Source organism: Idiotropiscis lumnitzeri, unplaced genomic scaffold, assembly GCF_059441095.1.
Source record: "Idiotropiscis lumnitzeri isolate Australia: NSW breed Sydney's pygmy pipehorse unplaced genomic scaffold, RoL_Ilum_1.0 HiC_scaffold_24, whole genome shotgun sequence".
In the NCBI taxonomy this organism is placed as follows: Eukaryota; Metazoa; Chordata; class Actinopteri; order Syngnathiformes; family Syngnathidae; genus Idiotropiscis; species Idiotropiscis lumnitzeri.
The window spans coordinates 3,913,443-3,932,685 of NW_028283562.1; the positions used below are offsets into that span (position 1 = coordinate 3,913,443).

General features: G+C 40.8%; 1 long non-coding RNA gene across 2 annotated transcripts; it reads left to right on the forward strand.

The window, feature by feature from the left end:
* The first annotated feature begins 854 nt into the window (after window positions 1–854).
* Window positions 855–7,715, forward strand: LOC148316053 (uncharacterized). Of its 2 annotated transcripts, none has more exons than XR_015840413.1 (7): window positions 855–1,021; window positions 1,680–1,799; window positions 2,400–2,534; window positions 3,784–3,972; window positions 6,272–6,367; window positions 7,265–7,481; window positions 7,586–7,715. It is a non-coding gene; the product is annotated as an uncharacterized LOC148316053 (long non-coding RNA). The 2 variants fall into 2 exon arrangements; XR_015840412.1 differs by having other exon boundaries at window positions 859–1,021; window positions 7,329–7,481.
* Window positions 7,716–19,243: the final 11,528 nt, after the last annotated feature.

A 19,243-nucleotide genomic window follows, 5' to 3' on the forward strand; every position in this document is an offset into this window, starting at 1 on the left:
CAAACAATATCTAATCTTTTTGTTCTGTGGCTTCAACATATTTATCATCTCATCAATATTAGCACCACAGAGTACTGAGTTTCGAGATCCTCACAATAGTCGTTCTCAAAATGATGTTTTTTTTTATCAATTTAGCTTTGTTAAGGTAAGATATTTTATTGACAATCTAACATTAATATGCAAAGAACATGTACATTAGTACGAAATGTAAAAAAAAATTGTGGTGGGGGGGTGCGAATTGTTTTCTTCTTGGTAGGGGGGGCATGACAGGAAATAATTGAGAACCACTGGTCTAGTCACACACCAGCTCGGGTTCATTCCCTACCAGAGAAATGACATTCCATGTCCCCAGAGCTAGGCGCTTTATGTTGCCGGGGATTGGACTGCCTTTGACTGCCTCCTAGCTCAAAGGAAACCCAAATTCTTTGGTCCCGCCCACTGGTAGTGAGCCGAAGCCCTTGTATTAAATAATAAATAAATACATAAAATAAAAAAATTAATAAATTTAAAAAACGGACCGATCCACTGCTTGGGTTAGTTTGACCCACCTTGAGATCCGTTCCCACTCAGTGACAGTGTCTACAAGCCACTGCCACCAGGCCAGTGAACCGACGTCCAGGCAGTGACAAAAAACGTGATCAAATTACATTGCTCATCATAAGGTGTTTGTGAGACGCTCTTTGTATGTTTCCTCAATTAAGACCTGTTTTCCATTGGTGTATTTGAAAAAAGTGGTGAACCTGTTAAATTCACTACAAAACGTTAAGAAGATGAAAGTAATGTTTGAAGGAATATTATTTTCCTATCGACATGCCGGCGGGCGGGCACAGATAGAGAGTGATAAAGCAGCACCTCCCGCGCGGGGCGTGCTGACGAAAAGGCAAGCGCTCCTCCTCTCATCGCGTCCTTATTAAGACAGAAAAAAGACGCTGTTGAATTTGACCTATTCGCAGTTCGAGCAGGTGCTTAACGCTGGAGAATATCACCACTTCGAAGTTCGAACTGCTGTTGAAACGGAGAGGTAAGTGTTTTTCGTTTGTTTTTATTCAAAACATGCCTCGAGTGCATTTGTTCATGGTTAGAGATAGTTGTGTGGAAAACACTATACAAAGTAGCACCATGGATGTGGGCCTACAACACTGGCCTAGCAAACATGTGCTCCTACATCGACATAATTGACGAGCTCCAGTTAAGCATTGAATAATTATAAAACGTCATGGTGCTTTTACTCATTTAAAGAACTAAACCGACGCGTATTTTCATCCGGTGGTCAGGTTTGCATTGAATGTGAGCACGAGGGACGCTAGCTTGTTGCGTTAGCTTTGCGGAGCTAACAGCTTGCACTTTTGTTATAGAACAACAGAATGCAAGTACCATGATAATTTCTGTCATTAATTTTTGTGTAAGACACGATGTTCACTGGTTAATTACATGATTCTTAAAGCAAAGGTTACTGTGAATGCAATTTTGGTAAGATTTTTGTAGTCACACTGCATAAATCTGTCTGTCTGTTGTTTAAACTTCAATATAAACTATTATGGTTGAAATCGTTAATTGGGATGGAGGGATTGATATTTTTTTAATTTATAATTTATTTTTCTTACACTGATATTGTTAAAACTCCATTTAGCCTATAGTATTAATAATTCTCAACACAAAACTGTCTTTTTTCTTTATAGAATAAACAATGCCTTCCCTGAGATGCAGGAAGTCCCCAAAGCAGGATACTATTGAACATGCAGTCAAGGGTCTGGACAAGACTGCAGAGTTAGAAGCGAAGTATATAAACTCATTTAAAGGTATGATGTTAACGCTTTTGCTAAGATATATTATTGTTTTCTGATAACCAAGCTGACATCGTTTTTTAAGTGGTTATTTTACATTAAGAGTGTCTTGAACTTTTCTTTTGTCAGTTTCAAGTTATTTCAGTGAGCGTGAAACCTGATGGTAGGAGTTCTATCTAAATTAAGGCTGTACTTGATGACGCCCTCCGGCATTTTTATACCACAATAGACCGGTGAACAAGTCCGATATTGATAGTCTAGTGTAAAGCACGTTATACGTCACAGAGATCACGTGACGCGATCCAATATGACTGTGTATACAGTGTATGTCATTGTTATGAAACTAAATAATCTTAAAGTTTTTTTTTTACGTAACCAGGTGCCATTGACATTTGTACTTTCAGTCCTAATACATACTGGCTAATGCAATGCTGGAAAATGAATTTTGGCTGGTCTGTTCCTTTAAAATCATAAAGAAGGGCTCTGCTCTATCCCTCACAAGAAGCAATGTTTCAAACCACCCTACATTAGTATAGTGGCCCAAATGAATATGATGACTCCTTATTTGTGTGCTTAAAAATATGACGAAGCTATCTTGATTTCCCTGTTAACTAGGTCGAGGAGTATTTACCAAGGCCCCTTTCAGGAAAGATGACTTTATTCTTTATTATGGAGTACAGAGGAAAATTGATAGATTCTGATAAATCTCAACGCAGGAAGATGGATGGAAGAGGCACTGTCTTTTTGGAGGTGAGGCAAAGATTGAGATGTTATCTTATTTTTGTTTTTATTTAAAAAAATAAACACATACTCATCCCATAAGTGTTAGGGGAAAAATCATTCTCTAAGCAAAAATGTATACCGTATTTTCGCACCCAAAAGACGCGCCGTGTCAAAGGGCGCAACACCTGTTGAGGCCGCTATTTCTGTCTTTGTAACATATACTGGACGCACCGCCTGACAAGACGATAGCACAGCTGCTGTTAGCATAGCATGAACTTGGCAGAGCTGCCCACACTGACACAGCCGATAGCAGCCTACTATGCCCCAATAACATGAGCAATCACCCCATTGTTGCAGCAGACGCCAAGTCTCTATTGACAATAGCTGACAATGGCTCAGGCCAATATTAGGTGCATTGGCAATAGCCTACAAAGCAACGTCAGGGGAGGGACTTGGCTGCTCACCACACTCCTTAGAGTCACGGTTTCAAAAAAAAATAAAAAACTCATCATACAAGCAAACAATGAAACATAGAAATAAGATTAACACAAACATGTATCTCTCATGCCATCAATATACCCAAAAAAAATGAAAATAATACAAAAGCCACTCAGCCTTAGCTAATTCAAGCAATGCATTCTGGGAGCAGAGACCCACAATCCCATAGCTGTTTAGAGAGATTTGCATGGCTGTTTAAAGAGATGTGCTGTTATGCTTTGGACTTTTTGTCTGTTGTCTAAATCTGGGACGTTTCTTGCTTGCAATAACATAAATGATAAGACAGACTAAAACATTGTGGACAGCTGCCCTTTGTCCAGCTTTTTCCAACACCATCACCCAAACATTATAGTCAGATGGTGTATTTGTCACGGTCGATTGTAAGCATGGACAACTCACTCTTTGCCCAGCAGGGTGTGCTAACATGCACTTCCAACAGCTCGTTGATGACAAGGGCTGATGGACGTGAGTGGTACTTTGTCCATTTAATGGACGCATCGACTGACAGGGCGCTTTGTTTGCTTATGACTGCGAAAATACGGTAATTACTTTTATTCATGCGTTGAATCTGTACAAATGAAAATATAGACCATGAAGTCTCAAAGACAAGCTGTTAATAGGGTCTGATTCCAATAGAAATTTCTTGTATGATTTGATTTAGAAGATTTAAAAATTGTGGATTTCCTATTTTTATGTTTTGTGTACACAAGATTGTCTCAAAGATTAATTTCTGACATTGATTGAATAATTGTTTTTTTTTTTTTAAATCTATTTTAAGTGTTGATGCCGCTCAAGAAGATGGCAGTCTGGGAAGACTGGTTAATGATGACCACATGCACCCCAACTGTAAAATGAAGAAGAAGACAACAGAGGACAGACCACACCTCTGTCTGTTTGCGCTCCGAGACATTGATGTTGGCGAAGAAATAACTTAAGACTATGGACCAGCTGGCCTTGGAGAACACAGGTTTGTAAGATGCATCTTTAAGTACAATAACAGAGCCCACTTGTGGTGTTCTGGTGATGTAGTTTCCAATTAGTTTGGCAATCTAATAAATGTATGTTGAGGTTTCTATGGAAGTTGAACATGCTGACTGACTGGGGGAGTTCTCCATTGTCCACTATCTGTAATTCAAATTTGTGGGTCTGAGTCAAAGTTTGGCTCTTCAGGAACAACGAACTGGTCAGGGAGTGACAGTATTACAAAGTTCTGCGTTACTCTTTTCTGGGCGGTGGCCCTGTTAGGCCATCATATGCCATATTGCAAATATCCCCATTGTGGGACTAATTAAGGACATCTTTATGTTGTGGTTTCCCTACCAGAACCAGCACCAACCCTGTATATTCATGATATAAAACACTGTTTCAATTTGATATTTAGCCTTTCTATACTGTAAAAATAGAAGACCCCAGGCTTTCCTGCGCCCCCTTGCCCAATTGGTGGTGTTCAGGAGACAACCTGGGACTGAAATATCAGTCACAACCAGTGTTGTTTTCGTCACTGATGACTATGACGAAAATACTTCGTTAACGCCCCTTTTTTAATGACGATGACAAGCTAAACGAGGTTCTTTTATGACGAAAACATGACGTGATGTACATGAATTTTTTTCGTTGACGAGACAAAATTGTTAGCATGTGGTTCATAAATTATTTTATGTTGCTTTTAGTGAAATAAAGCCACAACAGTTGCCCAACAAAATGTTTTGCTTCTCTGCTTATTTTGGAGCAGTGAGCATTGATTCCACTGTTGCCACTTTTTTCTGTTTGTAATGAAGAATCCTTTGTAGTCCATCCAAAAGTCTTGGGGTGGGTCTTGGGTGGAAACCTTGAATGCCTTGTTTTAACTCAAATGGACTTAAACCCATCCATCCATCCATCCGTTATCTGTACCGCTTCTCCTCACTAGGGTCGCGGGGGGTGTTGGAGCCGATCCCAGCTGTCTTCGGCAGTAGGCGAGGTACACCCTTGAATTGGTGTCCAGCCAATCGCAGGGCATACATAGACGAACAACCATCCACGCTCACACTCATGCCTAGGGGCAATTAGAGTGTCCAAGCAACTTGCCATGCATGTTTTAAGAATATGGGAGGAAACCGAATTACCCAGAGGAAACCCACGCAGGAAGGCCGGAGCCAGAATCGTACCTACGACCTCAATATTGTGAGGCCATCCTGCTAACCAGTTGGGCCACCGTGCCGCTTGGACTAAAACCTTTGTGAATAAATTGACGAAAACTAGGGTAAAACTTTTTTTGCGTTTCCGTCGATTAAAACTGGACTAAAACCCTTTTTTTAGTTTTCGTTGACTAAAACTGGACTAAAACTATAACGAATTGGGATGACTAAATGTGATGTAAACAAATCAGCACTTTGTCCAAATGACTTGGACAAAATCTAAAATGCCTGCCAAAAACAACACTGGTCACAACACGTGTCTACAGAAGATTAATTGGCATGGGCGAAATTAATTAGTTTTATTTCATTCATGAGCTTATGTTTTGTTTTGGGTGGCTAAGGCTTAAAATGTGTAAAAATCTAATCCAACCTCAAATATAATTAATTCAATAAATTTATGATGCTACTAAAACATCGAAGCAGCCTCCTACAGGCTTTACAGACTCAGAAATGGAGGTATGCGTATCGTGTACTCATCCTGTCGTGTCTCGAGATGTTAAAATTGCAGTTAGATAGACGTGTGCTGATTAGACAAGACTTCTAATATATCTGGTGTCACAGGATATTTGTCAGTGAATGTGTATGTCTGGTTTGAGGCTCACTCAGCTTTTTCTTGTGTTGTGGGGTCCAGTTGAGTTGAATTGCGTGTCAGGTATGTTGGCCATCTGACACCCAACTGTCAGGTTTGTGTTTGTGGGGACCCCGTAGAGCCATTTTTATTGTTGACATAAATCATAGCTAATCATCTTTTCCTTCATTATCATATGAAATACAGTTAGGAGTTGTATGTGCCTTTACTATGTTATAATCTTAGAACCTACCAGCCACTACAGGTGTCCGACAAGAAGACTTTTGGCTGTCCTGTGCTCCATTGCGCCCCTGGTGGCGTTCAAAAGACAACCTGTGACTGAAATATCAGTCACAACATATCTCTACTGAAGATTAATTGTCATGCGCTAAAGTAATTGGTTTTGTTTCATTCGTGAACTTGTTAGTTTTTGTTTTGGGTGGCCAAAGCCTAAAATGTGTAAAATTCTGATCCATTTTCTTTTTTTAATTCATTAAATTAATATTCAACTTGTTCATTAGGATGGAGGACAACCGACAATGACTGAATCGGCTGAGGTTGATGCCACCAGAACATCGAAGCAGCCTTCTCAAGTTTTGACAGACTCTGAAAAGGAGGTATGCGTATCATGTGGTCATCCTGTCGTGTCTTGAGATGTTAAAATTACAGTTAGATAGACCTGTGCTGGTTGGACAAGTTTTCTAATATATCTGGACATAAATCGTAGCTAATAATATTTTCCCTCATCATCATATGATATACAGTTATGCCTAGTATATGTCTTTACTATGTTACAATCTAAGAACCTACCAGCCACTACAGTTCTCTCATTGGGAGACTTAAGCTTTCGTCAGGTTGTCGACTGCTGCATTGCCCTCTTATTGGCTTTAAGTACACAACCTGTAACTGAATTATCTGTCAGAACAGAACCTATGTGTCTACAGCAGGTGATTTGGCATGTGGATTCTTCAGATTTTTAGAAAATAGGTAAAATTGTGATCAAAAGTTTAAAATGTCTAAAATTCTGGTATAGTTTGCAATAGTATATCTATTAAATCATTTCAAAACTTCTTAACAAGGATGGAGAACATTGGCTGTGACCGAATTGGTTGAGGTTTAGATTACCAGGACCATTGAGCAGCCTCCTCGGGATCTACAAATTTAGGAATGAAGATATGCATCCCATGTTACAATCCTGTTATGGCCCGAGGTTTTGAAGTTGCAGTTACATATTGGGCTGGGCGATATGGCTGATAAGTACATAGCGATATAAGTATTTCATATGGGTCCATCGATACACATTGAATTCTTTTTTTATATTATTTTATTTATTATCGTTTTTATTTTCCAATATTTTCACTGCCCTGTTAAAAAAACATTTAATGTAGTTTTCCTCCCGGGAGCTTTTTGTTACGGTCAATTAATTTTGTTATTACATTATTTTGTCATATCATTCATCAATATTTTAGTTTTTTTTTTTTTTTCAAATAGAATTAAGACCTTTTTCTGTGCAGATTCCTCTGGGGATTAAGTATTTAATGGGTTCTCAATTTTCTCTTGGACTCTGATGCAACCCAGTCTCCTCCCTTGGACAAAAAATATGGGCTGAATCTTCCTTGGAATAACGACACAGATTCTGACGAATCATTGTCAAATCCTGCCCCTGAACTTTGCGCCTCAGACCCAGACCATATTACTATCCCAAGGCTCAGGAGGACCAAAAGTATACAGGTAAACAACCCATATAGATTTCAGGGAATCTTACAAGCAAATTGCATATATTTTATTGGTCTCCTGCCTTCTATCCTTTATATTTCGTTGTTGTTGTTTTTTAGATTAAAAAAACAGGCTGACTTTGGAATGGATAAGCATTATTACTCCAACTCAGATGACAGTGGAGATGAATATATTCCGGATACAAGTGAGGCCTCTGATTCAGACGGAAGTGAATCTTTGAAAATTGTGGACCCTCTCTTGAAGTCTAAGAATGCCTTCAGAGATTTTTCTCCCACACCACGAATCTCAAAAGCCACCTCAACGCAGGTTGTTAATCAAGGGCGTTCACCCGTTCGGAGGAGTAGCAGCACTGGTGTGATTCTTGAATTCTATGGCTCTTCAAATATTTGTGCAGTTTAACACAAATCATCCAAAATAGAATTCAAGCACATCTGTGACAGAAATTCAAATTCAGAAGTCAAAGAGAGAGAACAAAAAAAAAAATCTAATGCTGCGCTTCTTCCGAAGACATATACTGTAAACATTAAATGTATGTTAGGACAATCTTGAAAAAAGTATTAGAACACCCTTTACTTTTATTTCTTGTTAATTTTATTAACCAAAATATGTCCATTTTTATTACAGATTAATGAATACAAAATTAAAACTCTAATCAGCTACTTTTTAATCGTTATATTTGTATAAACAAATGTTATACATCTGTGTGTTAACTTATACAAGAAATGACGGAAAAGCAAGGGTGGTTTAGTATTTTTTTATCGTATATAGTCTGTATAATATCTTTAACCTATGCTGATGCTGTTTAATACTGATTTAAATAATAATAATAATGTCATAATCTGTTGGTTTTACATGAACAAAACCTTTCAAGCACTTTTTAAAATTCTAAATACTACCTCTTGTCAGTAAGTTGGTTCACAGCACTGCCTTGGAGTGAAAGTGTGTAGTGCTGAGACAGTCGGTATGTGCTGAGTCGTCTGACGTTTGTGTGACTGGTACCCAGGAAGGTAGCAAAACCAGGCAGTGTGTATGTCGTACCCAGGAAGGCAGAGAAACCAAGCAATATGTATGTGGTACCCACGAAGGCAGAGAAACTAAGCAGTGTGTATGTGGTACCCGGGAAGGTAGCAAAACCAGGGAGTGTGCATAGATACAGACCCCAAAAGTGATTAAAACCAAATAAAGTCCCCAGAAGATCATCTGTAGTCAGGTGAAGGACCCTGTACTTTGTTCAACTCATTTACTCCCTTAGACGTACAAAGACGTCTTTTAATGCAATGGCGCCCTCTACCAAAGACGTATAAGTACGTTTCATGTCTTTTTTACGTCATAGTGTACATAAGGGTCTGATGCAACCTCTGACTGAGAATCAGCCATGTCCGCATTGTGAATCATGTAAAAATCACCCAGCAGGGGGCAGAGGTGCAAAAGATCCGCCTTGAATCTGCGCCAGAGGTACAAATGGGGGGCGGGATCCTGGGGTAGACTTATAAGTGTGGAGAGCAGCGTGGGTAGCAGCAGCATCGGCAGCACTAGCAGCAGTCGCATTAGTAGCGTTAGCAATGAAATCCTCCAAGCAAATGACGATCGAGGAATGCTTTTTTGTAAAAAAAAGCTTCCTAAAAGCATCAAGGCGATGGAGACGCTTTGGTTGAGAGGATGACGCTTTGTCGTCGTCACAACAAACAGGCGTTTAAAGAGGGTGCGCGTGCCTTGCGGCCTGCATCGCCTGCCTTCGGACAATAGCCAAAGCAGCTGAGAGTCCTCACCAGATCCCCCCGAACGAGGAGGTAAGCGCTCGCAAGTTACCATTGAACATGTGGTTTTACCCCTCATGCTTTTATTGTACATATCATGCATCTTGCGGGCAGAAAATGTCGCATAAATGTGCAGTTAGACGCAAGCGTATCTCCTCCCCGACGAGGAAACAACAATACTGAATGGTGTGGTAATCATGCATACTTTCTAAAATTCACAGATTGTGCATCCCGCGGCAAGAAAGTTCCTCCTCGTCTTGTTGGTGTAAAGAAAGGTAAATTATAATATGAAACTTCACACGCCAGCAATAAAATGCAGCAATAAATATATATTTCCAATTGTTTATATTTCTGTAATTTACAGGTTGTGCATCAGGAAGCAGTGGTTCCGGATGGCGTCACACTGGATGGCAACCGAGGAAAATCGACTTTACAGCAACCCCTGGACCACTAAATGCCGCTGCCCATTTGGAGTCTGAGGAGCCAGCTGATTTCCTGCAGCTGTTTCTCATGGATGAGCTTCTGCAGCACATCGCGGATGCCAGCAATCACTTCCCAGACAATTATTTTCACACAAACCCCAGTGGACAAACACAAGCTCGCCTATTTTCCACGGACCAGCAAAGCCAGACCACAACGAAAGTGTCGGGTCTGTTTGCGCAAAGGCAAACGGAGTGAAACAAGAATGTGGTGTGAACTATGTTGTGTGCCCTTGCATCAAGGCAACTGTTTTATTTTATATCACACAAAAAAAAAGTATGTATGACACTGATGTATTTCATTTTTGTACATAGTTCAACAGTTCAGTCGTTTAGTGTTATGTGCAAATAAATTTATTTTATCAAAAACATATTTTTTGTGCTTTTTTTTGTTATTTTATAGAAGGCATGCATTATTTAGATGTTAGAGGTGTCATAAAAGCCATAAATAATAGTGTCAAAGTTCAAATTATGGTCAAAATGCATCAGTTTACAAAAAGCTCATTTTCTCAGTTTTTTCCCCAGGGATTGGAGTTTTCATGAAATTTAGCTATTTTCAAATGCCGATTGTTCAAGAATGGAAAAAGATAGGAACAAACATTTTTTTTCTGTTGAAAGAAGAGAGTCTCATCTTTCTTCGGGTGTGCTCCATGTCTATATAGCATTAGAATACAATATTCTGTGGGCCTTGCAATATTAGTCAAAACCCAGGAAAACTCTGGGATTGAGTGGGTTGCTCCAGTGAAAATGGCTGGTATTTAATGAGTTAAGACTGGTTAGGACATCCGGCTCGCAGTCCCAAGGTTCAGGGTTCGATCCCGGGACCCAGCTTTCCTGTGTGGAGGTTGCATTTGTGAGTGAGTTTGAGCGCAGATGGTTGTTCGTCTTTGCGTGCCCTGCGATTGGCTGGCAACCACTTCAGGGTGTGCCCCGCCTACTGCCCGTTGACAGCTGGGTAGGCTCCAGCACGCTATCCTTGTGAGAATAAGCGGATTGGATATTACATGTATGTGTTTATGCCCTAGGCCAGGCGAGGGCAAACTGCGGCCCGGGGGCCACATGCGGCCCGTTAAAAGTTTTAATCCGGGCCGCCGAACTTGAAAAAAATTTAATGAATAAACCTTGTTAATGTTTTATTTTCTAAACACTGTGGTTTTCAAAGACAAATATTATTGTTGGAATGCTTTTATTCACTTTCATATAAAATTAAATGTATTTTTTTTCTCAGATGAGGTGAGGTTTCCAAAACACTCCATCCATCTGCTCCTGGTCCGGCCCCTCTGTCATATTTTAGAACCCATTGTGGTCCTCCAATCAAAAAGTTTGCCCGCCCCTGCCCTAGGCTTTGTGTCTTTGCTTGGTTGACTGTGTAATGAGTGTATGAATGCATTTCTTTCTACCAGACACCTTGGACTTCCCATGGCAGATTAATAATCTATTTTATCTATCCATCAGGGTCACGAATGTCATTTGATGAGTAGAGAATTTAGAGTCTCCAATTAACCTAATATACATGGATTTGCGCATGGAAACCTGAGAAAAAGCCCTTAGTCCTACTTTTCCATCTGAACCACTTTATCCTCACGAGGGTCACAGCCGTGACATCCCAGCTGACTTCAGAAAGTAATTGGGCGACGACTCATGATCTCTTGGTTGAATAATATTGTTAGGGGCTCAAAATGGCCCTCTACAATAAAATGGCAGAAGAATATTACATACTCTCTGGCAGAAGAATATTGCGTTTTTTTGTTTTGTCCAATTAACTTAAATAAAACTTGGGAAAATTTAATGATTCCATGTAAACCAGCTGGTCTTCCCCATACCAAGCCCTGGCTAAAACTGACTGAAAAATGCATGATGTGTGCCTTTTAAACTCCTCGGCCCATCCACTATGCCAGGGATGGGCAAACTTTTTGATTGGGAGGGGGGGGGGGCACAATGAGTCCTAAAATACATTTAATTTTAAACGAAAGTGAACAAAAGCATTACAACAATATATATGTCTTTGAAAAACCACAGTATTTAGAAAATAAACCATTAACAAGGCTTATTCATTTAATTTTTTTCAAGTTTGGGGGGCTGGATTGAAACGTTTAACGGGCCACAAGTGGCCCCCGGGCCGTAGTTTGCCCAAGTGCCCTAAGCCAATTGATTCTAAAAAATAACAGTTTTCTTCATCAAAACAACATTTTATGATCAACATAAATGTTAGTGAGTACATAAAGGTATACTCATTCGATCTATCATAACCCCATGCACTTAGACTGTACAAAAAAAAGAAAATTTTTATTTTAAAACCTAGTATTTCGCCATGACGTCACACGCTAGCGTCAAGTGCTTGGCGCTAAAAACCCGGAAGTAACAGCGGCGCTCGGTTTGAAAGTGGAGAGTTGTGCATGGTAGGCGAATTCGGGAGAAATGTTTGTTGAACACGAGGACTGTGGCGTAGAAGATGGTTTAACAGCGATCTAGTGCGCACCCAACCGTGATGGCTGACCAACGAAATAAATGTGGACCGACGGAGTGGACTGACAGGACGTGGAAAACAGGTGTGTGGCATGTGTGCGTGTGCACGAATGTGGGAGCGCGTTCACTATGGTGGCAGCGATCGCAAAGCAGCAGCACCACTCCTTGACAAAAGTATTGTACTTTCTCTGATGTTTTGGGTTTGCTCTGCTTTGGGGTTTGTAGTTCTGGCCACGCAAAAGTAACAAAGCAAGTTCTTGGATGTCTGCTTTTTTCTTGAACTGTTAATTGGTTAACATCGTGGCTCTTATTTTTATCTAATGTATGGAGTTTGGTGGCTATCTATATGCACAACTATATTAGTTGCACTTGAAATTGCATACAGAAAATTAGTATAAATAGGTTACGCTATAAAGTATAACAATATTAACAATCGTTATTGTTGTTACTGTTTATTTATTTTATTTTGCAATAACTGTGCTCCAAGCTTAGCTGTTGTGCCAGCTGCCAAGTAAAAATATGTAATCTCACTCAATAATAGGAATAAATACTTAACTAACATCTCAATTTTTCGGGTTGGGCTGTGGGGGAGGGGAGGGTGGCTGCCTGACATAAAGCAGACTGTCCTGCACATGCGCAGACCAGCCGAGTGTGTGAAGTGTGCGTAAGTGCAGTACCGGGACCGACCACTAGACAGCGATCCTGAGTAATTTTTCCGCACACACATTTCTAGCACACTCGTCTTGTTTTTGTGACCTTCCTGGGAAGCCCTGAAACTTTGACAGGACCTCCCCCTGAGCTTCTTATCACTGAATTCAATGCTCTTTTTTGTGGGGCCCAGATTTTTGGTCCCCACAAAAATTTTGGTCCCCTACAGTGGGTGTGCTGTCCGATGTTGGTCCCCAACATGTAGCTTATACAAACACACACACACCCCCCTACTTGTTTTTGTGACATTGTTGGGCCACCTGAGCAAAACTCACATTGTGGGAACCACCCTTTCTAGTGGTTGTACAGCTCTGAAAAAAATCAGGCAGTGTCCAGGAATTTAGTTAAACACAAAAACCACTTCAAATTACCAATTAATGACCTGGAGGTCAAATGAGTGACTCAAGTGCATGTAATTCAGTCACTGTAGCCCAAAGATTCTCTGGGCCAGTGGATGAACCATTATTCGTCTTGGACAGCATTGAAGCAGGCCGTAGCCTGGTTTCTAAAGCTGAAAGACTTACTGACAGAGTAAAGGAAAAATAGAAAGGAGTTAATCACATTAGGTGAAGAAGGCAAGATGAATTTATTCAAGAGAACTGTCAAAGGAAAGTATTTGACCTGCGACGACTTGGATAAAGCAGAAAGAGAACTTGTGAAATACTGTCAAAGGCGAAGTTTCAAAAAAGATTTAGCCATATTTGAAAAACAAAAAAGGGTGAAGAAAAGTAGCCCACTTTACAAGTTCAATATAGTATTTCAAGATGGTGTCATGAGGGTTGGTGGACAGTTGAGCCACGCAGCCATGCCTGAAACAGCAAAACAGCAAGCCATCTTGCCAAGGATTCACATAACACAAAGCTAGTCCTGAGATACATTCATGAGATTACAGCTCACGCTGGAAGGAACCACATGATGGCTAATCTGCATCAACAGTTTTGGATACCTCGAGCTGCTAGAGTCATCAGAAGAGTGCTACCTGACGATCCGCCTTTCAAGAGAATTGGCGTTGATTATTTTGGTCCATTCTAAGTAAGTAGGGTTAGAGGACAAGTAAAGAGATACGGCGTGATTTTTACATGTCTCGCTGTACGAGCCGTACATCTGGAAATTGCATCTTCACGTGACACAGATGCTTGTCTCAACGCAATCCGAAGATTTCTTGTCAGAAGAGGACAAGTGAGAGAGATGTATTCTGATAACGGAACCAACTTTAGATCAGCTGACAGTGAAATGAAGAAATCAATCAAAGAATGGAACACTAAGTAAATCAAGAAACACTTGCTGCAAAAAGGTATTCAGTGGCATAGCAATCCCCCAGCAGGTTCCCACCACGGAGGAAGCTGTGAGCGACTTATTTGGTCTGTGAGAAAAATCCTGAATGTCACTGTAAAAGAACAAATTTCGGGTGAAGAAAGTCAATATACCTTGCTTGGTGAGGCTGAAGCAGTTATAAACAGCAGGCCTATCACAAGGACATCTTCCGACCTCAACGACTTGGAAGCACTCACACCCAACACTCTGTTGTGGCTGAAGGTCAAACCCGAGTTACCTCCTGGAGTCTTCTGTAAAGACGACCAATACGCCCCAATACGTACCTCTGGGAATGAGCTGGTCAGCTCTTTAAAGAGTATTATGTAAGTTGAAATACATTAATCCATTTTTCTTTTTTGGACCATCTTTAACTGTGTAGTGTGTAATGTCTAAAATACAAAATGATCTGATTTTAGGGTGCAGTTGACGACTGTGGCACAGGTCCTCGCTCTACAAGTGCTAATAGTCTTCGGCAAAGAGAAAAATCTGCCATAAGGTACAGAAAACATTGGCATCAGAGTAAATGGATGCATGTTTTTGCAATGTGCGAGGAAACTGGCGAACTCAGAGAAAACTACGCAGGCTTGGGAGAACATGCAAACTCTACACAGGAAGGCCGGAGCCGGAATCGATCCCACAACCTCTGCATTGTGAGACCATCGTGCTCACAAGTCGCCCACCGTGGCGGCCGTCCATTATGAATGCCATCCCACCATCCATTATCTGTACGGCTTCTCCTCACAAGGGTTGCGGGGGGTGCTGGAGCCTATCCCAGCTATCTTGGGGCAGTAGGTGGGGTACACCCTAAACTGGTTGCCAGCCAATCGCAGGTCACACAAAGACAAACAACCATCCGCGCTCACACTCACACCAATTTAGGGTGTCCAAACAACCTGCCATGCATGTGTTTGGAATGTGGGAGGAAACCGGAGAACCCACGCAGGCGTGTGGGAAACATGCAAACTCCAAACAGGAAAGCCGGAATCAATCCCGCGACCTCTGCATTGTGAGACCATCGTGCTAACAAGTCGCCCACCATGCATCCCTGCTAAATAAATGATTAATTTTTACATTTTAGTATTTGTAAGCGATCTTGTGTTCATGACAGCATTTTCAACAGTGTGGGTGTTTGTATGAAAGCATTTCACTCGTGTATGGGCATGAGCATGTTTCAGTTGTATTTATGAATAACAATAATTTCACAATTGTGCCTGAGCGCCTTTCACTGGTGTGTATGAGAATGTTTCACCTATGTGTATGAGCGCATTTGACGAGTGTATGAGCAACAACTATTTCACTAGTGTGTATGAGAGCGTTTCACTCGTATGTATGATAGCGTTTCATAAGTATGCATGAGCAACAACAATTTCACTGGTGTGTAAGAGTGCATTTCAGAAGTGTGAAGCGATTCCTGACTTTTGTCCCCAACGGCACCTCATACTCCCCATCTCCCGCTCACTTCTCCTGACCCCATGAGCCATCCCCGTTGCTACTACATGGAGATTTGATGTGTTTTTTTGTTATTAGCTTCTTCAACATCTCTTCTGATTCTCATCTCTTCTCTGGCGCTCGTCTCCGCCTGTCTGATTTGAAGTCGACCTCAGAATTTGCACTATTTTGACATGACTTCTGTGGTAATCACTACTGACATATTGTGTCATTTGCTCAATAATACATTAAAATTATAATAAATAATAAAAATGGGTCCGGTGCCGAGCTCTGGCTTCATATCTTTAAAAGTGGTCTTCTCAAATCTGTTACTAATGGCCTCTAAATCGGTTGTGGTAGAGAAGGGGCAAATTAGACCTTATGGCATCTTAATTTGGTCAAGTCTTGTACCCATTTTCAAGGCCAGCGACTATTGCTTTAGCTATATACAAGAAAAGGATTACTCTGAATATACACAACAACAAATCCCAGATGTCCATCCCAAATGTTGTTTCAAAATAATCCAGTTCAGATGATAAACAAATGTATTGGTATGTTGAGGTCATTATTTCAAATCAAAATATACACTTCTTTTTCAGACAATGGGGAGGATCGAAGAAGTGGAAAAGTTGCAGGAGTAACTTCAAAACAATGCAAAGAGACAGAATCTGGAAGAATGTCAAGTTTGTCCATGTTTATATTTCTGGAATTTAGTGGGCGTGCATCTCGAAATGTTTGGGGATGGTTCGGGCTGCCAGACAAGACTTTCACTGCGAGCGCTGGACCACTGGATGCTGCGGCAAACAGCGGACTTCTTGCAGCTATTTATTACCAACAAGCTACTCCTGCACATCAATGATGCGGATGGCACAGACTGCTTTGCAGACAATTATTTTGAGGCAAAACCAAGAGGTCTGTAAGCACTCTGAAAACAAAGTAAAATATTTGACACCCACGGCAAAGAAAGCCATGCTACAGCATAGGGCTGGGCGATAAACCGAAAATTTACCGTTACCGAAATTTATTACAATGACCGAAATCATTTTGCCCATGTCGGTAAATTCGATGAATAAAAAAAGAAAAGCCTTTTGTCTGCGGCAATGTTCATGCCCCTTTAAGACCGCTACAGCGCCTCTAGTCATGTGACTCCACCCGTCTGTCGCTCTCGTTGCTGGCGATTCAAATCCAGAAGCTTTCTCACCACCCACAACACAACCATGCTGTGCTGAAAGTTCAAAGTGAGAAGCAAGGTTCGACAAGTGACAACAGCCCATGAACGGAGGCGACACCATACGAGAGAACGTCTCAGAGGTGGACGCGATAGCCTAGCACATAGCTAAAGATAAAGCTCCTCTAGTTACGTGGCGCGCACAGGATTTAAACGCTTCACGAAAGCCGTATTTCCCGATATGGACTACATCGGGCCGGGAGCTTAGACATGTCAAGCATTTTGCATCTACATCCGACTTGTGGTCGGGTCGCAACATGGATCCCTGATTGAGCCTAACTGTGCATTACATAGATGACAAGTGGCGACTGCGCAGCAGAGTACTCGAGACGGCACATTTTCCCCGATAATACCCACTTGTTTATTTGGCTTGCATTGACATTTTCTTTCATTTTATTTCGCGTTTTTTTATTTGCCATTATTTACATCATGAGAGCATCTTGGCGCAATCTATTTGCAGAAAAAGATTTCGCAAGAGGTACCATTTTTCTTTGTGACATTGTTCAAGTCATGCAAAGCAAGCTCAGGGTTCGCGGTTAACCGCTTCCCGATTGCCCGGGGCAAGTGAAATTTGGCCACGGGCAAGGTAAAATTATGGGCAACTTGCCCGACCGGGCAAGCATTTTTTAAAGCAGCCAAATATCTTTAATTTTGACGAAAACGGTGGTGTGATCTGTTTGTGTGCACTGTATGGTGATGGTTTAACCCAGACAACCCCTTATGTTTTGGTATGGTCCATTGGCCTTATCGGGGGTAATGGGCGGGCGCTACGGGGATCAGTTAGTTCAGTGAATGTCGAGTTAAAGTGGACGTCAATAAATCCCGCAGTATTGGAACTCGCTGTCGTAGCATCCTCATTTGAAGTTTGAAAAACACAACAAAAACCTACGATATTTTGGCCGAAAATTGACAGCCGGAAGTTTTCTTACCTTCTGCGCATGTTTACGAGTGGCGACGAGTTCGTTCAAATCCGAACATTTCGGATTCCTCTGACATGACTAAAATAGCTCGAATATTTTTAAGTAGACAATTCAGTTGTGAGTAAGGAAGGGAGTAATATTTGATTATTGGCTGTTAATTCATTAGCTCCATGATGTGACCTGACATAGTGTCAGTGACTGTGTTCTGTTTATGCTATGAAACTTATGGAGGCAGCACCACAGGCACTGGTCTTAAAGGAATACACAAATTTGCCACACTCATAATTTACTCATGTGATTCCTCAATTAATACGCTCTCCTGGACTTAAAATTGATCATCTGGATTGCTGTAATATCATTTTCCCAATTTAACATGCAGATTTGTTAATTATTAAAACTACAATTAACATTTTCAATAACTGCACAGGATGATACATTTGCTCTTGTGAGTAGGGTTTCATGGTTGATGATGAAAACAAGATTAATTTATGCTTATCAGATTATATGTTTATTTACATTTGTGGCGCACATTTTACAACCATAAACATTTTATTCTTAGAGAAAAAAAATTGTCACTTGCCCAAGTCGGGCAAGTAATTTGGCCACTCGGGCAAGGCAAATTTTAGTGGCACTTGCCCTATGGGCAAGCAGTTTTTAAAGTTAACCGCGAACCCTGCAAGCTATTTGGAATGTTCATACAAATGATTTTTGTACTTTTATTTTTCATTGAAAGTAAAGTGTACCAGTTGGTCAATAAAAAAAACAGTCAATATGCAATTCCTGCATTTATTTTGATTTTAGTCCACGTGGGAATTTATTGTGCATTTATCGTTATCGAGGTAAAATTGCTCGATTTCTCGCGATATTGATTTGAGGTCATATCGCCCAGCCCTTCTACAGCATGTATACAGTGTGAGACGTGTTGTGTTCACTTGCTCCAAGGCAATTGTTTTTAAGTGTTTACCACATACCCAACGAATTGTGTAATTTGTATGGCGGGGTGTACACATGCGTTGCAAAAACACATGCACACACTGTCACTCACGCACTTCCGTATATAGTTTATTTCAGCACCTTTTGTCATGCTGTTTTTATTTTATAGAAGGAAAGCATTATTTTGATGTCTGAGCTGTCACAAAAGAAAAAATAGAACTGTTGAAGTCAAGTCAAGCTTGTGCTTGAAATGTTTGTTCTTAGTTTCTCAGTTTTTCGTGAGCAATGGGAATTCAGTTATATTCAAACGCTGTCAGGTAAAGGCTCCATATTTTTATAGCATTATAGCACACTATTCTGTGGGCGCTAGAATTGAAGGGTTTGCGTTAGTAAAAATAGGTGGGATTAAATGAGCTGAAGTGTATCTCTTGAGTGCTCCTTAAATATTTGCCTGTGTTGGTATATTTTATTTTGGTCGTGTCATGTTTATTCTTACGCTGAAAGAGACATGAGGTGTTCGAAA